Genomic DNA, 19,354 nt, shown 5'->3' with positions numbered 1-19,354 from the left:
TTTTCTTCCCCCCTCAGCCTTCAAGGCTGCAGGGCACCAGCTTGCCTGGGGTATGGGCAGCCCAGACTGGGGGACACACACATCCCTCTGCAGTGCTTGGAAAAGGACATGCTGTACAGGGACACAGTGAAAATCCCAACCTGCATCTACAGATAGCACCCAACACAAAAAACTATATTCATTCAGTCATTTTGCTTGAGCAACAGTGAGGTTTTCAAAGCAGCAGCTACCACTGTCATGAAATTGTACTATTTTAATAATATAACAAACTGCCTGATACAAAATTTGAGTGCACACCAGAGTTGTTACCCTGTGGCTAAATGTCTCACCCTGACTTAATCTTCTAAGGTTCCAGACCTGCACAGACAAGAGACGTACACACCAGGACTTTAAACTCCGTAGGGGAATTTCTGGTAAAACTATGCACCTACAGATATGCAAACATGTAGGATTTGCAAAAGGAAGAGTCTAATGTCACCTGTAATCTCTCGAGCCTGTAGATTTATACATGCAATTGAAGAAAACCCTTGACTTTCCACTCTGCATGGGAAATTGGATGAATCACATGCCCAAATTAGGTCTGGCATCACCACATATCTGATGGCAAGATGGCTGTATTCTTGCCATCTTATTTCTGTTCAGTGGCCACAAACCCAACAAGCCCTTGAAATCAGTGTGACTATTCCAAAAGTATGTTCCTCTGGATAAGGGGAGGCACCTTTGCTCCCCAGATACAACTGATGGCTCACGTCAACACTTACAGAAACAAGGTTAGAGATCCCATTTAAAAACTCAGTCCCTGGTATTTGCAAATTTTCTAAGAGTGCTACTATCAAAACCAGAAATGTGCAACTTTTCTTGAAACGTTTATTCAGCTAAATAATTATTTCAGTTTGAATAATTCTAAAGAAGCTGAGCCAGCAGGCTGCTGCAAACAAAGAATATTGACAAGAACACTGGTTTATGCTCAATTTAAGGCAATAACTAGAAGAGACATACAGCCCTTTGTCAACTGGATATACACCAAGCAGGAATATATGATAGCACAGAATGGCCACAAAGACTATTTTAGGACTACTTAGAATTTAAATGATCACAGAGATCAGGGGTCAAGCCAGCAGTGTGTCCAAAACTTGCACGTGTGGATTCCCAATGCAATACACCCTCCATAGATCCAGTCTTTGAGAACAGGGCTCAGGCTGTACTCACACAAACATTTACTGTCACAGGAGTTTGCAGAAGGATGGACAAGGACAGGTGAAGATTTCAATGCTAAATGCTTTGCTGGGATGACTCCGGCTGCAGCTATGATGGACACAGAGTATGGCAATCTGACTCAGAAACAATCTGAACTCTACAAAGAGAAAACCATGGAAGTGAGGAATGTAATAATGTGAGCAGTGTTCAATGCAACCAAGAAGTGGGGCTGACTGTTGGTTTGTAAATAGTGCTAATTAGACCAGAAAATGTAAGAGTGGCAGAGCCTCATGTAATGCTCCGTTAAAGTTTCCAGCAGCACAGCTGAGGAGCTGAAACACCACATTCAAACAGCAGAACCCCTTCTCCTGGCTGCACTAGGACACTGTCCTTCAGATGTGGTGTATGGTTATTCTGGTTTTTTTGGGATGACACTTTGAGATCCAGGACGCTCTCCTCACACTTCAAATTTTCAAATTCCCATTTCAGCAGTCCCTGCTGTACTTTTAGGCAGCACTGAAGTTTGACAGACTGTTCTTCCCTACAGAGAGAATCTATTTAGGAGGGAAGCAGGGAGGTAACCAGCTGGAAACCCATGATGAAGGAAAGACTACTTGTTACCTCCCCAAGGGAGATGGAGGAGAGTAAAAGTTAATGGAAGGATAATCGGGAACTCTTCAGGGATATCAGTTTATAGGCCAGGAGCACATATAACTGAGACTTGTTTGCATATCAAGAAACTCCAGGAGAAGGTGTGACAGCCAAATGCAGCTTATGAAAATATGGCTATCTGAAAAGCTGATAGCTTCCTCACATGTGAAAACACAATCCTAACACTCAGCTTGGCAAGTGAAGGCTAAATAACATCAATACGTCTGCTCTGGGCAGCCATACAGTGAAATCGCTTCTTGTGACTGTTTTCAGCAGACATGCCTGGGACTCAAAGAAACAAGCTGGTTTTTTAGGGATTTCAAGGATCCCTGCTTAATATATTCACAAAACCGAAATATTCAAGCTTTGAAACAACACAGTGAAATCGGGTGCCTTTAAACAGTCGGTAAAAAAAAAAACCCAACAGCTCAGAAATTGCTCGAAAACATCACACTGTGCCACAAGAACAGGACAAAATGCAATTCAGCTTTAGAAAGAGCCCCGGGTATTTAATTTCTTCAAAGAGTTTTAACAGATGAAACTCCAGAGAAGCTGTAGTACCAAAAAGCAGAGATGTAATGGCTATTTACCTGCTCGGCAGTGCATGTCTGCAGTCATGTCACCTCACCTGGAGAACTCCCTGCATCCCAGCAGGGCCAAAAGTCAGTGACAGTGACCCTTTTGGGACATAGGAGGAGTCCACCCATATCTGAACTCCCTCCACACTATAAGAAGCATTTTGTTCAAGTACTGTCTCTAAATAGAGGTATCTGTGAAGATCCCCCCTTCACACCAGTGGTTCCCATTCACTTCCACTCCACACATTTAATAAAGGCCCCAGTTGGTCCCTGCAAGTGCCACCACACTTGGGCCAGATCTGTGCCCTGACCTTCCTGCCAAGGCCAGCACAAAGCTCTCCTTCCCTTCCTGCTCCGGGCTGGTTGGCAGTGTCACCACAGCCTATTAAACACTATGAAAAGGAAGGACCATGAAAAGTCCTTTCACTGACATAAGTGATCAAAAGCAGGACTTTATTATTAGGATATGTTTTGTCAAAAAGGAGGATATTGGCCAAGATTATCTCAGTCTGTTTTGTGATCATTTCAGTGAAATCTTTCGCACTGGCCAAATCCGGAAATGTGTGGGAAATTAAGTGATTTAGCCCATTATGTCTCTTTTACCACATTAATGACCAATATTCTTTTTTGTCCAGGGCATTTTTCAGTGTGTGCCTGCCATTCAAAAACATACAATTGCTTTCTTGTTTAAAATTTTTCTTAACATAGTGAGTATTCAGATGGCTACAACAATTACCTGGGGAGAAGAAAGTTCCATCTTATATACGGCACAATCCACCACCGTTTTTCAGGACTGTAGTCCATTTTACCAACTGAGTGACTTCTCAACGAGAACTCAATTTCAAAATTCCCAAATCCTCCACTTTGAAAGCTTCTCATGTTACACCAGCTCTTCGTTTCGCTCCACTGCCACCCCACACACCATGAGAAGCCAGAGTCAAGAGGTTATCCTGGAGCTCAGTCCATTGCTATTCAATGCTCATTTCTACAAAAGCCTCCAGGAGCTTCCAAGTTCCAAACGACCCTTCCACAAAGAAAGGGGTTGGTCCAGCACCATGTTTCCATCCTCTGTAGAATCTTGAATATTTTTTTTCCTCTTTCTCACAACTGCAAATCTTTGATAATTTTCACCTTCTCTAGGCAGTTCAATGACACTTTTGATTTGCAAGCTGAGTTCAGGAAAGAATTTTACTGGGTGAGTAGTTTCACTATCTGCATTTTGCTATCACATCAGCACTGGCTTTCTTCCAACCAGGAGACTCAGAAGAATCCTGAAGAGGTCTTTGTATTCCGACCAAGCCTTCTGCTGAGCTGCGGGCACCATCTGTAGAGTGACTCTATGAAAATGACATCACTGTGTGGCAAACGTGTTCTTCCTACAGTAAATTTGTTTGGCACACAAAGTCAAAACCGAGCTTTTTCAAATTGTCAGCATCTTGAGCTCAGTCTTGCAGCTAAATACCACGTTGTCTTCTTTCTACTCCATGTCTCGCACTTCAGCAACAATACCATCTCGGCAATCAAACCTGAGCTGGCATTTTTTGGGATGACTCACAGAGCTGACTACAATATAATTGCTCTCCCAGACCTGGGCTGGCTCAAAATGGCAGCGAATGTATCACAGAGGTGTCTCTTAATTCCCCACCCTTTGTTCAGAAAATTAAACACACACACGGAGAAGAGACAGATGCAGCAACGGAGTGTGCATTTTGCCCTCATTTGTAACCAGTCCAACTCTTAACTAATGGGGCTTAATGTGGTTGTACATTATGGTTTCAGACGGGCGTCTTTACTCACACTGAGTTATGCACTTCATGAGCGGCAGCAGCAAAACCACGTGCTCACCAACCAAGGCACTGAGAAATAAGGCTGGAGTGAGACTCTGTAAGTTAAAGTGACATTTAGTAGCATAACAGCCACATAACCTCCAGATAGAGGCTCTTAACCCACAGCAGACTTATTTCTAAAGCTGTGTTTGTCACAGGTGACATGCAGTTACGTGCTCCCCAGACAGCAGTGACACACAATAGAGAAACCTTCAGTCTCTCTCTGAAGGCAAAAATGTTTGTCCTTGTCACCCAGTGAAAGATGGCAACCCCAGCCTGGTGTGTGCTGTAATCACACCAGCACAGCGAACCCAGGGGGAGGAAAATGAAAGCAGCCAAGAGGCAGTGCCTACCTTTTGAAGCAATTTATCTCAGGGCATGCCTGTAGTCCTCCTCTGCGAGACACCACTGCTGTGAACCGGCAACATCGCTGAAGTAGGCAACAAATATCGACCTCTAAAACATCAGCCGGGCTGTTCTGTATGAACCTTGGATGTGACTCAGCGTGGGAATACATCTTCAAAAGCAAGAGTTTCAGACAGCATTCTCTTAAAAGAAAAAAACCCAAACCAACTCCCAAACAAACAGTTCCTTTCAAATCACTCTTCCTTCTTCCTTTTGTTTTTGTTTTTAATTGCAGCAGGAATGAGCTTTTCTGGGGTGCTATTTTAAAAGTCTGGGCCTCAGAAAAGTTCTGCCAAGTCCCAGCAAAACACAATGTAATTTTAAAATTACAGTCTGACAAACTGCTGCTTTGAGAGAACAATCATCTTCTAAATGACTGAGCACACTGCCTCAATCGCTGCTTTACACAAGCTAGAGAAGGGGCTACAAGAGCACGTAGTGGTCACTGCTCTAACTCCATGCAGGCCATGGACTTCAACAACATCTGAGCATCACCATGTTGGTAATGAAAATCCCAGGGAATTTCTCTGCACCATCTTTGTTTAGCCTGATTTTGGTCACTGTGCTGAAACATCAGGATGGTACCACAGCAAGTCTGTACATGTCTTGTTACAGTGTCAGATTGACACCACACAGCTCCATCAAATAACTGTAAATCATGTCTCATAGATATGACTGAATTAATTTGTGTTACTTTAGTCTGAGCAGGACTGAGCACTAGAGAATACTATACAGAGACAAGGCATACTGTGTATAGCACTGATCACCTGAATGAGCCTGATGCTCCAGACAGCAACCCAGATTCAAGCTGCAAAGGCAGTGACAGATGATCTCTAGATCACCAGAGATGGAAGAATCATCTATTTTCATTTGCCCAAATCCTCTGCAGCTTTCAGACCTGTCAGCAATAAAGCACTGCCCAGCAGGAGCAAAGCAGTCCAGGATAATCCTGCAACATAACTCTTCCTAATAAACTGGAGTGATGGGCAATGGCACCTCCACTGTCAAACCTCACTCTGGAATCCCACTCAGCACCTCTGGGACCTCAACATCCAGGGAGGATTTGGGAAACTGTCAAAGGGCAGAGGAGACTCAGCACCACCAGCCCTCTTCTCTGCACAGCCACACTGCAGGTGCCACGATGACACCCAGGACAGCATGATAAAGGGCAGGGAGCAGCTGGCTGAAACCAGACCAAGCTGCAGAGATGTGATGCTACCCTGCAAAGAAAAGTGGTTTGGAGAGAGTTCCAGCCACAATGCTGTCTTTTAGTCCAAAACAAGCCCATGCCCAGCAGTCATCCATCCCAGGAGGGACGGTGTGTGACATGTACCCCATGGCTGACAGCTGTGCTGGCAGGCAGTGAACAGCTTTGTGCTGCTGGATGTGAACCCACATCCTCCAGCCGACTGCCCAGAGGCCGTCAGACTTTGAACCTTTATCACTGTGTCCCTGTGGCCAAGGCCAGCACAAGCCACCTGCAGTGCCACCCCCAAGGTGAGCCAACATCAGCAGCACAACTCGGGGCCACCCACACCACAGCTGCTGCCTCCAAAGGAGCTGGGGGAGAGGGTGAAAGCAAGGGACATACCAGTTGTCTGGTGAACATTAGATCGTGGCACAAGCCAAATTATCCAGGGTGGAATTCACCCCTGAATTTGCCCCATGGGGGAAAGATAAATTCACTTTTAAGAGTTTACAGACTTGAAAAAAACTCCAGCAGCTGGACACACTACAGCCCACAGCAGGTGTGTGTCCCTGTCTTCCAGCTTTAGCAATCCACAGCTCTGCTTGCTGCTGGCTGTAACCTAGAGCATTAACTGTACAAGATTTATGTTTAAAGCGTATTAGTAACATTTTTAAATGATGGAGGCATTTTAGCAAACAGTAAATTCTGCAGAAGCTCTTTTTGGCAGAGTTATCAATAATCCTATTAATGACAAGGTGCAATTTACAGCAAACTGGCAGTGGAAAGGAGATACAGGACTTATGTGAAACAAAAAGATAATACAATATTATTCCATTGACTGTGCTTTCTCTTAATTGCCTTGTTATGTATGCTCAGGGCTCACAATCTATCAGGGATGAAGTTGTTTGTTCATAAAGCAGCACACAAGAGATTTTTAATCCAAGATCCCTCTAGCTGCATTTCAAAGTTGCCTTTAATTTTGCTATTTTGTGTAAGTTTATCCTAATATTAGCAAGCACTCCTCTGAAAAGAAATTGCTGTGCTCAGTTGTGCTACTTGTACTGGATTATATGACTGTGCTTACTAAGGCTTTACTCACTAAGACTGCACAAAGAGACATAACTTGCAAAACAGACTGCAGAGCTCGTGTCACTCCTCCCTGTCCCCAGGTTTGCAGAAAGGCTGCTGGCTCAAAGGACTGAATCCAACTAATATTCATTTGTGCATGTCCAAGTGACTCAGGCTCAGTGCATGTGTTATAACAGAGGCACCAAGAATATCCTTTGCACAATTATGAAACAACTCTACCAAACTGAATGCACAATTCTAATGTAACAAGCAAACTTCGCCTCTAAGAACATATCTATCCTATTAACACATGAAAAAGAACACACTGGAAACTTTAAAGATTGTAGGAAGACGCATTTGAGGCTTTAAATTATTTAAATTGTTTTCTTTTCAACATTATCTCATCTTCAGGTGTCTGTGTGGGAGGGCAGACAGATGGTCACTCAGTTGAGGAACTTGAGACAGTTCTTTGTACAATGGCAACAACCAGCAGTCTGGAAGGAACATGGGCTCCAGACCAGGCCAAAGTCCAAATGCAGGAGAAGAGATTGTGGAAACATTTACAGGAACTGCTCAGATCTAGCTTTTGTGTGGTTTTGCTTCAGCTTCGATTCCCAAGACTCTCCCAGATGGATTTGGTCATTACGCCATGAACAGCTAAAAAGCCCAAGGTGCACATTTTTATACCATATATAGTGGTAAGAATGTCAGCTATGCTGGGAATGAAGATGATGATGAATGCACTTATTTTATTTCTAGTTTTAATTATCGGGTAAATTCCATTTACCACCTAGAATGTGAAATGTGTTTTATTACAATAATATGCTTCCGGCATGAAGCCAAGACAGAGCTTCCAAGCAAGGGGGAGGGGGCATTAAACCGTGCTGGCTGGTGTTGAAAGCACTTGACATTTCTCCATTTCATTTCCTAGGTGCCACATCATAAATAAGCTCAATAAACTGTTGCTTACAGCCCTGGCCAATTTGAAACCCTACCTGACAGATTTATTTCAAGTATACCCTGTCCTCCAAAGCTGCTGGGAAACAACAACTTATCACTGCCAACCTGTTATTTCTAGGTCCAACATTGTCTGTAACATCAGCAAAGCCATTTCCAGTGCTTGTTTGCAGAGATGCTGAAAGTCACTGGAAGCTGATGGCTGCCTGCACTCATTGCTGAAGACACAGCAGATAAGCCAAGTGACATTTAGCTGTCCTACATCACATGCACTGCCAAAAAAGAAACCACAAAAATGAAGAAATAGATTTGGATTTTTTACAATTCATATTCCACAGTTTAGGAGAACCAGAGAATCATTTTAATTACTCCCTGCTAACCCTAACAGCATTGGCCAATCCTTATCTATAGCTCCACTCACATCACAGCCAAGTTGACTTGCACCAGAATAACTCAAGTTTCTCAGAACTTTCTCTCACAAAAGCTGTCAGCTTGGCATTACCTGCCTTTAGCAAATGCAGAGCAAAAACCTGCTGAGGGTGTTTCTCTAGCTGTGTGCTTGCTAAAATACACACATGTGGCTGGTGTCCTCCATGCAGATGACTGATGGGAAGACAACTGGGATGTTCCAGTCTGGGGAGAGCCTTACCTCAAAACCAACTGGAAATGAGAGCATCATGGTCTGCTCTGTTAGTTCAGGTACACAGTGAAATCAGTGAAACCAGCTCAGTCCGGGGTCTGATGCCTCAGTGACAAGCAGTGCAATTGTTCCACACAGCTGATGTGAGCAGGGAGCTCACATCCCAGGAACCATCTGCAACCCACACCTTTGGCTCTCTGGCTCAGACATATTTCACACTCACACTGTTAATGCTGCTCTGGCTGAAATTTCAGTATGCAAATCAAACCTCACCCTGTTCGTCCTCTGACAAGGCCATTTGCCACCCACCACCCTCTGCATGCCCAGAGCCCTTCAGCAGCACTTCCTTCTCCCACATTCAGTGCAGCAGTCTGGCCTGTGATCCCGGCTGGAGCTGCTGGGCAGGAGGAGACAGTCCAAGAGATTTCCACATTATCATGGCTCTCCATGAATGACTTCAAAGGAACACACAGATCCTATCTTCAGGAGATTAGCTGGAAGTGAACCGCCTGTGTAGGCAAGCTTGTTCCAGTCTTTTATCCTGTAACTTGCAGGATCTCCATACAGCAGAGACAATCCAAGCCCACATTTGCCAAAGCCTCCCACACTGTGTCTGCAGGATGGTCATTTCCGGCTGCCAGGGCTATAAGGGAGGACAGGATAACACTCACAACCTCTCCTATAGGACAGAGATGTTTATTCCAACCTACACAGCAACTGCCATTGTTTTGGTTAATAAGCATTCAAATCTTGTCCTGTTGTGAGTTCCAGAATTACTTTTACTAGTTAGTTTACACAACATACATAATTACATTTCCATGAATACAAACCCCCATTTCCTGTCGTGCCTTTACATTCAGAAAAAACAGCTCAGCAATATATTAATGCCTGGCTGAAGGCTACCAAGTCCCTGGGAGCTTTGGGTGCATCCTTACAGGAAGGAGCTTTGCCTGCAAAGTGGGGAACAGGAGTTGCACCTGCCATGGACAGTAAACAACACTGTTCTCAAAAAGTACTGTGTGGGCTCCTGTGTGCAGCTGTGGAGCCCAGGGGAAGCTCCATATGCTGTTAGATGTCCAGTTAGTGATGTCAGACAGAGGCTGCTTGGCTCTGCACAAGCTGCTGTGGGTGGGTCTGGGACAGTCCCTGCTCCTGGCTCTGTAGGAACACAAGTGCTCTTCCACAAGGCAGATTTCCAGCAGCACTGCAGCAACTGCCAGGTATGCAATGGAGTCACCCACACCAGTGCTGTCGGGTGCACTTGTGAATTTTCAGAAGTGTCTCAGTGTCTGACAGACTCCCTGGATTCCCAAACACCCCACCAGGACAGCACTCGGGAGCCAGCGACAGAGAAAAGGGCCACTTGCAGCACATTCAGCCATTGCAGAAGTTATCAGAGAGGTCTCTGTGAAGGAAACATAAGCTGAGCTTCACTTCCACATCCTGCCAGCTGGAAAAGGAAGGATAGGGTAGAGAGAGAACAAAAGTCACATGGTTGTGGTTTTCTCCCAACAACTTGAGCTCGGTGCAGTGGCAGGCTCCAGGCTGGCGGCTGCCTGCCACCCCAGCTCCAGAGCCAAACCCCTTCACTCCTCCCAGCCTGGGCACACTCAGGGCTCCTGGCAAGGCCTGCCTGAAGGGTGTTTCTGTTCCCTCACCTAAACTGAAATGTGAACAAACCTCAAAGTTACAGGGTGGCAAAGATAAACATGGTGCAAGTTTCCCTCTCCTGCATGAAACATCAGGTTGTGCCAACCAGTGCTGCATTATTATGCACATCTCAAACTGCTCTAGCTCTGCATTAGCATTCTGGAGCACAGCTTTATCCTCCTGCTTCAGAGACCAGCCCCTGCTTTACATAAATCTTTAATGAAACGCTCTGCCTCAAGCACCGATGCCTATGAACAAAAGGCAGAGTTGAAGGAAAACAGTTTTACCTCCAAAAAACCAGAGCAGTTCTACAGATGGCACATCGAAATTACACTTACTACACCAGTCTGGGATCCCTGGAGCACCACTAAAAAGAAGGCAGAGCATCAAGAAACGTGAGGAGCTGGGAACAACTGGAAGTGCTCTCCAGAAAGGCAGGGAGGAGAGTCATTCAGCTGAAGTCCGTGCTAAAACACTGCAGGACCCATCCAGTCTCCCAGCACAGGTGTCTGGCTGATGCCCACATGGGAGGTTGTGAGGCTGTGTGTGCCAGGTTGGCATCAAATGCTCTGCAGCAATGAAAGAGCCTTTCCACTGATCAGGAGACTGATGTTAAAACCTTGAGACTTAAAAACACATGCACAAATCTATCAACTTTCTGTTCCCTTTGGGGGTCTGAGCACTTATGGTTAATGCTGTCAAGTGTTTCAAGTGCTTTCTTCACAAATTTAAAGGTTGTAAATGTTCATCTCCCCCTAGAAGACAGGTTAAGTAGAAATAAGACTAGAAACTGAAACTGTACTGATTCAGGAGCAGGAATTGTCATTTTAAGATAAAACTAGGTACCATGGAACTAAAGACAAAGTTGCAGGGGCTGGCAACAGTGTGACAAGGACAGTCAGGATCCTGATGCAAAACAATGACCAGGAGATGCTACAAGGCCCTCAGAGCTGAGAATACAGACTGCAGTGCAAAGACATCCAGCATTTAGGACTTCAAACTGGAACACTCCACTGATGTTCCTCAAAGCAGTCTACAGGAGTTAAGGCATGTAACTTCCATAAAACTTAATGGAAAATGTTTGTTTAAATCCTCAACACTGCATCGAAAAGACATATTTCAGCTTCACAATCTGGACTGGATGCTTAAATTTTCATTTTTAATATTCACATCTGCATGTAAGCCCCAGGTCAGTAAATCATTTAAATGCGTGCTTCAAAATGCAACAGCCAACGAGGCTCCTCGTGTGCTCAAAATTTAGTAAACATATAAATGTCCCATCCAGCAGAGATGAGGTTGCTCACATGGTTCTGTGTTTTCCTGAACTGATGCCTAAAGCCTGCAGAGGCTGCCATGAGGGAGTTACCATTTTGCTAATAAATACCATAGTGTTACCACACTTATTCCTACAGCTCAAGAGAAACAACAATGCCAGAGACAAGACTGATGTCTTGGAGACATCAGTTATTTGTGCATTTTGGCCTTTTAATCCACATTTTGGGCTCCCTAATCATGGATCCGAACTAAGTTGAAAACCTGGACCCAATTGGACATTTTTCAATTATCCCTTTAGTTTTAATGAGCAGCAAGAATGCTAGACTAGGTTTTCTGCATCACAATCATCTATTGTGAAGGTGACAAATAAAGCAAGAGGACCCTCCAAACCCCAAAACCAACACCCTAAAATAACAGCAACGTGCTGTAGGACAAACCCTCTTCCCCAGCTCAATTTCAAATACTCAAAATACAGAGGGGCTTTGGCAATTCAAAATACCTTCAGATTTGGCTCCCCCTTACCTTTGCAGGACACCATGGGATAACCAGGGACAGGAACTGAACTCAGGACCTTGAGCTGAAGGCCCAGAGATGGGCAAGAAGGCGTTATGTCCTTTGGGATTAGACATTTTGGGAAAGATCACCATGAACATTTGGACCTAATCTCCAACTTGGGAACTGAGGTTTCTGAAAGCATGGAAGTATTTGGATCCCATGATCTGATTCTCACTTATACCCCGATGAGCCTAAGTCTGACAATAAATTAATGACTACATGCACCCAACATTTAGCTTTTCAAAGCCAAACAGCTTTTTGTGGCTGCATTTTGAAACTCAGAATCCAACAACAATCATATAAAAGCTCAGCAGTTTCCATTTGCAGTCCAAGGTAAGAAGTAAGCAAGACAGCAGTTGGATGTTAATCTGGTGTGACCACATGCAGCAAAGCAGAGATCTTGCTCTCCCATCCCTGTTGCTTTCCTTGCAACAGAGACAGCAACTGGCAGAAAGTGGGGTGAGTCTGTTCACTCTGCTGATCTAGCAGAAAATTAACACACCAAGAAGTAAAAAACCCTCCAAGAACTGCCCTGCCCCTTATCAAAACTGAACATTGCCTACAGAATGAGCCCAGGGAGCCCACTCCTGTCAGCCACACAACCTGCAAACCTGAGGCAAGGGAGAGGGAGGAGATGCACAGCTCCAAAAGAGGAAAGAGCTCCCTTTTGGCACCAGTTCATGGGCAGGGTAAAACCTTCAAGCCATGCTCTCAGTGAGCAAGTAGCATCCAGTACATGTGGGGGAGGAGACAACATGATGCATTTTTGGGTCTAGTCAGCAGACAGAGGCAGGTCTGCAGAATAACACATAGCAGTGCACGCAGAGATGAGCACATAAAAATCCCAGCACATGGCTGGCAGTGGGCAGGATTCCTCCCCACAGCTGTGCCGAGGCACGCTCAAACGGGGGGGCACATTTGGCCTCCCCTCTGTACAGCTGTAAGCCTGGACAAAGTCCTGCCAAGCACAGAGGAGCACCAGTTTCCACACCAAATCCCTCCCTGCTCCCTGCAATCCTCTGTGTATTTCTGAAAACTGGAAGGAAGAACATGTGTGAGAGAGGCAAGAGGACTTGTCCACCCACTGTGTGTTGGCGCTTCAGTGCTGAAGGTGTGAGGACCCTTTGCATGGGGACAGCAGGCTCCTGGCAGCAGGTACCAGACACAGCAGCTCACTGCTGGACAGCTGCACAAAATTCCAGCTCAGGCAGTGACCACAGTCTGAGCTGTGCCCACATTGTCCTGGAGACACTCAGCTGAACCCAACCGAAACCATCTTTTACCCACTGCACTGGTGCTGCCGGCAGAGCAACAGCAAACTGCAGGACTCTCTGCAGCCCTTTATTCATATTCTCTCAGTTAAGGGTATTTCCCTGGCTCTTCTGCAGGCAAACACCTTCGGGACCCACAACCTCCCAAACATACATAGACCCCTACTCCTACATTACGGAAAGACAAAGACTTACATGAACAGGTACTTGGGTCACAGCACACCCTGCATAAAGAACAGGGTTTCCTTGAACTCGTTTCTGTGTGAATGACAGCTTCATTTTCAGAAAGAGAAGCTCATTTTGATCCTTCTGAGTAATTCCACTGATTGGAGCCACCGGTAGATTGCTCTGTGGCTCATTGATTAAGCTCAATGTGAATAATTGCATTACTAAAATAGACTGGCTCAGGCACCACTGGTGACAAGTCAGAGCAGCCAGGGGTGGCAGAAGCAGCGCACCCACCTGACACTCCAACTCCAGGAGGGCAGTAGAAGGTGCTCGTGTGGCTGCAGAGAACTGACCTCCAGAAGGTCAGCAGCCTGCCTGTTCTTCCCTATGGCTGCATCTGGCTCCCAAGTGGAAGGACCACTTCATGCCGTGGTCCCAGACGTGAATTTAGTATGCATGACCGTGTTCCCGAGGGCAGCGCCTACGCGGAGCAACGCTGAACATGCTGACAAAGGCAAGGGAAGTGACCTGGAAATGACAAAGTGAAGCAAGGGAAGGAGCAAAGACGAGGTGGCTGAGGAGAAACGTCTGCACAGTTCTATCCATAGAGCCCGCTGGGAAAGGCGGCGAGGTTTGTCTGATACGGTTGGCGCAGTGCAGGCGCCACTACGCGTCTTGGGGTTTGGGCAAAGCTCTGTAGATTGGCAGCCAGAAGACTAATCTTGTACCGCCCAGAAGTGGTGGGGGATACACAAGGAATCAAAAAAAAAAAAAAAAAAAAAGCTACTTTAGTTTTCCGTCACGTAGAATATTACGTCGAACGGCAGAGACGCACTGTCCTGAGCACAGCACCAGCTCCTGGCAGCAAGCACAGAGCTGCCACACAGTTCTGAGCAGCTTAAACTGTAATTCTCAAAGCTGAGGTCCCTTCTTCATAACAAGAAGTAGCAGAAAAATTGCTTTTAATAGGCAGAAGGAATCACTCATAAAATCAGAGATCAATTCTAAAAAACTAAAGTGCTACTTCTCTCTCAAACACCGCAAGAGAGAAGAAACTTCCCTTAAAAAGGTGCCAATTAATTAATGAGATTTGGTAAATGAGTGCATTTCCTGTGCAACAAACTACAGGCTTCCACTTCCAAAGTACATTACGTTAAATTGGACAAAGACTCGTTATTCTGGAATAAAAGATTGCCCACTGGAGGCTTCACACTAAAGTAAGTATTCCAAGAATATCTTCATCCAGGAATACAAGCAGTGTATTTGCAAGTGGAGACGAGGCAACTCTTAAATATACTAATATCTCCTAAAGGAGTTAGTACAAAGATTTAGCACTTAGCAGACAAAGGAAACACAGTAGCTCAGCCTATTGGTTACACAAAAGCTCAGGAGACAGAGGGATGAGCTGCCTCCTGTGAACAGAAGACCCTCAGGGCATGTCTGTGATATAAAGCAATGAACTGGCTCCACACCCTGCACTACACCACGGAGACATCACATCTCAGACTGTCTCAGTACCTGGGGACCACTGTGTACTTTTATTTAAACAGTGAACTACAGTGTGAGCTGCTTTGTCTGGAGTTAGCTGAGGGTTGGGGCAGGAGCCCAGGTCGGGGTATGGACAGGACAGGAGAGCATCGTTAGCACTGTGCACAAGTCCCACAGTGGATTTGGGCACCATCAACACACGGGTGAGAGCACAGCTCGAGCACAAGGCAGTGGTGGAGACCACTTCATACTTCACACTGGAGGTCCCCCTGACACCCTAAACCCACTGAGAGGTGGCAGGATGTCACTAACAAGGTCAACAGAAGAGACATCAGTCACTAGACCAGTGTGGTTTATAGGGACTGTGCCCAGCTCAACCTGTAACACTCCCAAAGCCTCCTTCTCCAAATTCCTCCCAAAACCTTGCCTACAAAAAGCTTTACAGCAGCAGGGTGCTCAGCCCAGATGAAGGGACACTCACTGGTGCCACACAGAGGGTTCCTAGCAGGTAAGTCATTTGGGATAGACAGCATCCAGATGTTTGTTCCCTAGACCAGCTGATGACAATCCTTAGCAGACCATGTGCTACTGATACAGAAAGACTATTCCAGTTGTTCTATGGAATAATAAGCATCAACCTTGCCTCTTCAGGGGTATCTCTCAGCACTCTCACAGTGAACAGTCAGAGTCAACTCACCAGGATGCCCAGCTCTTGACTTTCATTATGGTAAATTATTCACAGCAGAAGTGTCACTTTAGCAGGGCACAAATTCTTGTAATCATAAATATTTTCATACCATGACTTTCCTTCTCTTATACCTGTGGAGTCTTAGACCACACTGATTCTTTCACCTGTGCAAAGCTGTTCCCACACAGAGGACAGTCCTCAACTTCCTGGAACACAGAAAAAAACTCACAAGGACCCTCTCCAGATTTTCAGAAAGCAGCATTAATAGTAATTTCCTACAGCACTTTCAGGGATTTTTCCCATTCCTCAAAATAAATTTCCCTTTCCTACCACAAGACCCATCTCTGCACACACTCCCCCTTCAGTATAATCAATATATTGATACAAAAGTGAATGCCTTGCCATACATCTTTTTACTGCTTTAATACCCTGACTTTTCCCTATGGCTGTGTGAACTAACTCCATTCTAAACCCTTAACTGTATTTCTGTACCAATGATTTCCAATTCAAAGGCTTTGCATTGCCAATTACACACATGCACGCACATACCTACATGTGCATCTTCTGTTAATGCTTTAAGCAATACTTCAATCCTTTAATATTCTCTTCAAGGCCTCTTACAATTTTCCCATAATGCTATTGAGGCCAGCAATTAACCCCACTGAAACATCACTGCTAGCACAGTGCAGTGGGCAGAGACAGGACAATGTCACAGAAACGTGCATTCACTTTCTCATACACAGGTATGAAGTCCTGGCTTGCCTATAACCATGTTTTTGCCAACTCATCTGGGGATGAAAACACTTAGTATCAGTTATTCACAACTGTACTTACCCACCTCTGTTTTGGTAGTTCAGAGCAGGAGTGCTGAGTCATGCCAGGAGAATCATCCCTTTTTCTTCAGTGATCTGCCTGCCACGGCCAGTGCCATCAGTTGACACAGATTTTGCCTGCTGACAGAATTGAGCTGGGCTGTACAGCAGTAGGACAGCAGGAAGGTCTGCTACAGCAGCTGGGGCACATCGAGCCCCTCATCTCCTATATCATCCACCCCGAAATGGCAGCAGGGAGGAGCACTAATTTCCATCCCCAGGCCTGCTTTTGTACTGCCAACCACCTCGAGGTGTGGACACGGGCAGCAGATTAACCTGTCACAGACAGGATATGGCTGTATCCTCCCTGCAGTTTGTGCCAAGAGAGCTGGAGAAACTCCAGAAGTGGAAACTTGGATGTTCCTCAGAACCTCAATTTGCAATCAGCCTTCCAAGAAACTACTTGTGTGTCTATAAAGTCTCCAGAACCATATTGGTTCTCACCTGTAGGAAACCAAGAGTAGAAACAGTCCCTTCCACAAGCCCTGGTTGATAGCAAATGTTTGACTTCTCACTCTGGGTGGTTTTTAAGCTGAAGTCACCTGCAGTGTCCTGTTTGGAAATGAACTTTTGTCTAATGGGATAAATGCACACTTCTGGTTAAAAAGTGAGACTTTTTCCTGATCAAAGAAACCGGAACTTACATTGCATAAAGCAATACAGAAATCAAAATACACTTTTCCTATTTTGAGCAGGAAAAAAGAAACCTTCATACATAAACATGACAGAACAGACACTCAGGTCACACACTAAGCATTTTACAGCGGTTTGGGAAAGAAAAGAAATACAAAATTTGAAGTTAATATTTCTCCTGGAATGAGATTAAAGATATTATTTTACGCCCTACTTGAAACATCATAGTAATTTTCATCTGCACTAATAAAAATAAATCAGCAGCTGATCTTCCATGCATTACAATTACCATTTCATGCAACAGTCACAATGTTTCTGAGATGCATTTGCCCTTTGGAACTCCTGCCACAAATAGAGCTGAATTTAGGGACTGCTGTGTGCACAAATTTATTACATCAATTCTTTCCAAAGCAGGACATTGTCACGCAGAAAATGCAATGTGGGCAGCTCGAGAAAGGCATCCAGCACTAAGTAAAGACTTTTAAGGGGAAAATAACTAGAACCAAACAACTGAAAAAAAAAAAAAATCATCTTGCATGACACCAACTGTTGGGTGAGCAGCAGAGCCCTGTTTGGAGCACACCCATCACCCAGACATGGATTAATGGATTCACAAGCAGCGCTCCTGCCCGCAGCTCAGCCTCTCACAGAGATGCTCACGTGCAGAGCAGGACACAGCCTGCTGTTAGGCAGGAGAAGTTCAATATTCATTAAGCAAAAGAGCCCTCACTCTGTGCTGCTGCCTGCAGTACAGATCACCTCCCCATGGGTTTTGTCAATCCCGTGGGGAACGCTGTACCTCGAGACACCACACAATGCACCAACACCTCAGCTGGGGTGTTTGCACAGCCAGAGTCCAAAGCTGGGAGCCTGCAACTGCTTTTCTGGAGCAATTCAAATAGAAAATGCTGCAAAGACAAAAGGTTTAATCTCAAATTTGCATATAGCAACTTACCCTCGCAATAGTTCACTCCTCGAAAGAGAGCTACATGAAAAGGGAGGACTGAAGCAGGCAGCTGCACGGTGGGAGATTTACTCCCAGAGAGCCTATGGAGGCTTTCTTTTACAGCCCAGGACAGTAATACATTCAACTGTGCTAAAGCAAAAGTGTCAGGCACAGAGATTTAAGGAGATAATATAGGGAAGGCTCAGGGACTAGATAAAAATCATAAAAAGATGCAGGCAAAAGCTGCTTCTTCCTTGCACTTTGCTATCAGTTGTCCCTGTTGTACTGGATGGGGAAGGCAGAGCACAACAGCTTCAGCAGGAAGGGTGGCTGGGGCAATTTTCTCTTCAGTTGCCCACAGCACACTCTCATGATCCAACTCCAAACCCAGCTTGCCCCCAGGGACCCTTGTCCTTCTGGCTCAGACAAACCCAGCTCTGGTCACCAATGCAAACACCTGCATTCAGGTGTATGAGGCACCAGATGTGCACAGGTTCAACCTGCTCTAGCCAGCACTGTCAGGTGGAAGTCTAACTTGCTTAAAGAGGCCAACCCTGACCTTAGATTCTTCTGTGTCTACAGTTCTACTACTGAGCTCCACCTTGGCACCATCGAGATAATCTGAGAAGCTCAGTAAAACCACGGATAGAAAATAGGAAGGTGTGGTAGAGACCCAACACTACATAAGCTGTCAAAACCCCCCTGCTCTCCTATCTCTGGAAGCCATGCAGAAAAGATCTTCATAGCCATCTGCTTGGTGCCTCCAAGCACTTGGTCCCACAGGTCACACTGGAAAAGCCCAGCAAACTGGAAAGCCCCACAGCCATCTTTCCAGCAGCACATGGGCTGAAGTCTGCTACCCCAGCACTGGCCACGCATATTTGTCTCTGCTCTGTGCCTGAAAATGCTCTCTTTAAGACACAGCTCTGCCAAATAGGCTTGTCACCATCTTCCAAATAACTCACATGAATGTCTTGCATTTTTCAAGTGATGTCATGAAACACAGGGCTGCACACACCACAAACACTGACATATTTCACTAATACAATCCAGGAGCAGCATATGGAGAATATTTATACAGGTCTTTATTATTTTTTATGAAAGGTAAATGACCCTTTTGGGGAAATGGTGATTGGTGCTGACAGCATTGTTTCTAGGAAAAAAAAAACCAATGGAGGAGGCTCAGAGGCTTTGCAAATCTAACTCATGGGTACAAACTCCTCCAGTTCTGTTGAAGGGAAAAAACCATTCTCTTCTTCTTAAGATTTAATTGTCGCTCCTCTTATAAGCTGGTCTT

At 45.3% G+C, this 19,354-nt stretch overlaps 1 protein-coding gene across 2 annotated transcripts in view; it reads right to left on the bottom strand.

Annotated features, from left to right (window-relative positions):
* RASGEF1C (RasGEF domain family member 1C) overlaps window positions 1-19,354 on the bottom strand; it is a 71,644-nt gene that overhangs the window by 41,824 nt on the left and 10,466 nt on the right. The window contains exon 2 of one of the 2 annotated variants that reach the window (XM_051793509.1): window positions 4,606-4,769. The exons of the other annotated variant lie outside the window; for it this stretch is intronic. The gene's annotated coding sequence lies outside the window, so the exon portion shown is untranslated. The remainder of the gene's footprint in view (window positions 1-4,605; window positions 4,770-19,354) is intronic. 2 annotated transcript variants of the gene reach the window in all.

The sequence above is a fragment of the Manacus candei genome, unplaced genomic scaffold (genome assembly GCF_025592945.1).
Source record: "Manacus candei isolate 608988 ecotype Guabito, Panama unplaced genomic scaffold, ASM2559294v1 h1tg000037l, whole genome shotgun sequence".
In the NCBI taxonomy this organism is placed as follows: domain Eukaryota; kingdom Metazoa; phylum Chordata; class Aves; order Passeriformes; family Pipridae; genus Manacus; species Manacus candei.
The sequence above is the reverse complement of the archived record's forward strand: the minus strand, read 5'-3'. Positions and strand labels throughout refer to the sequence as shown.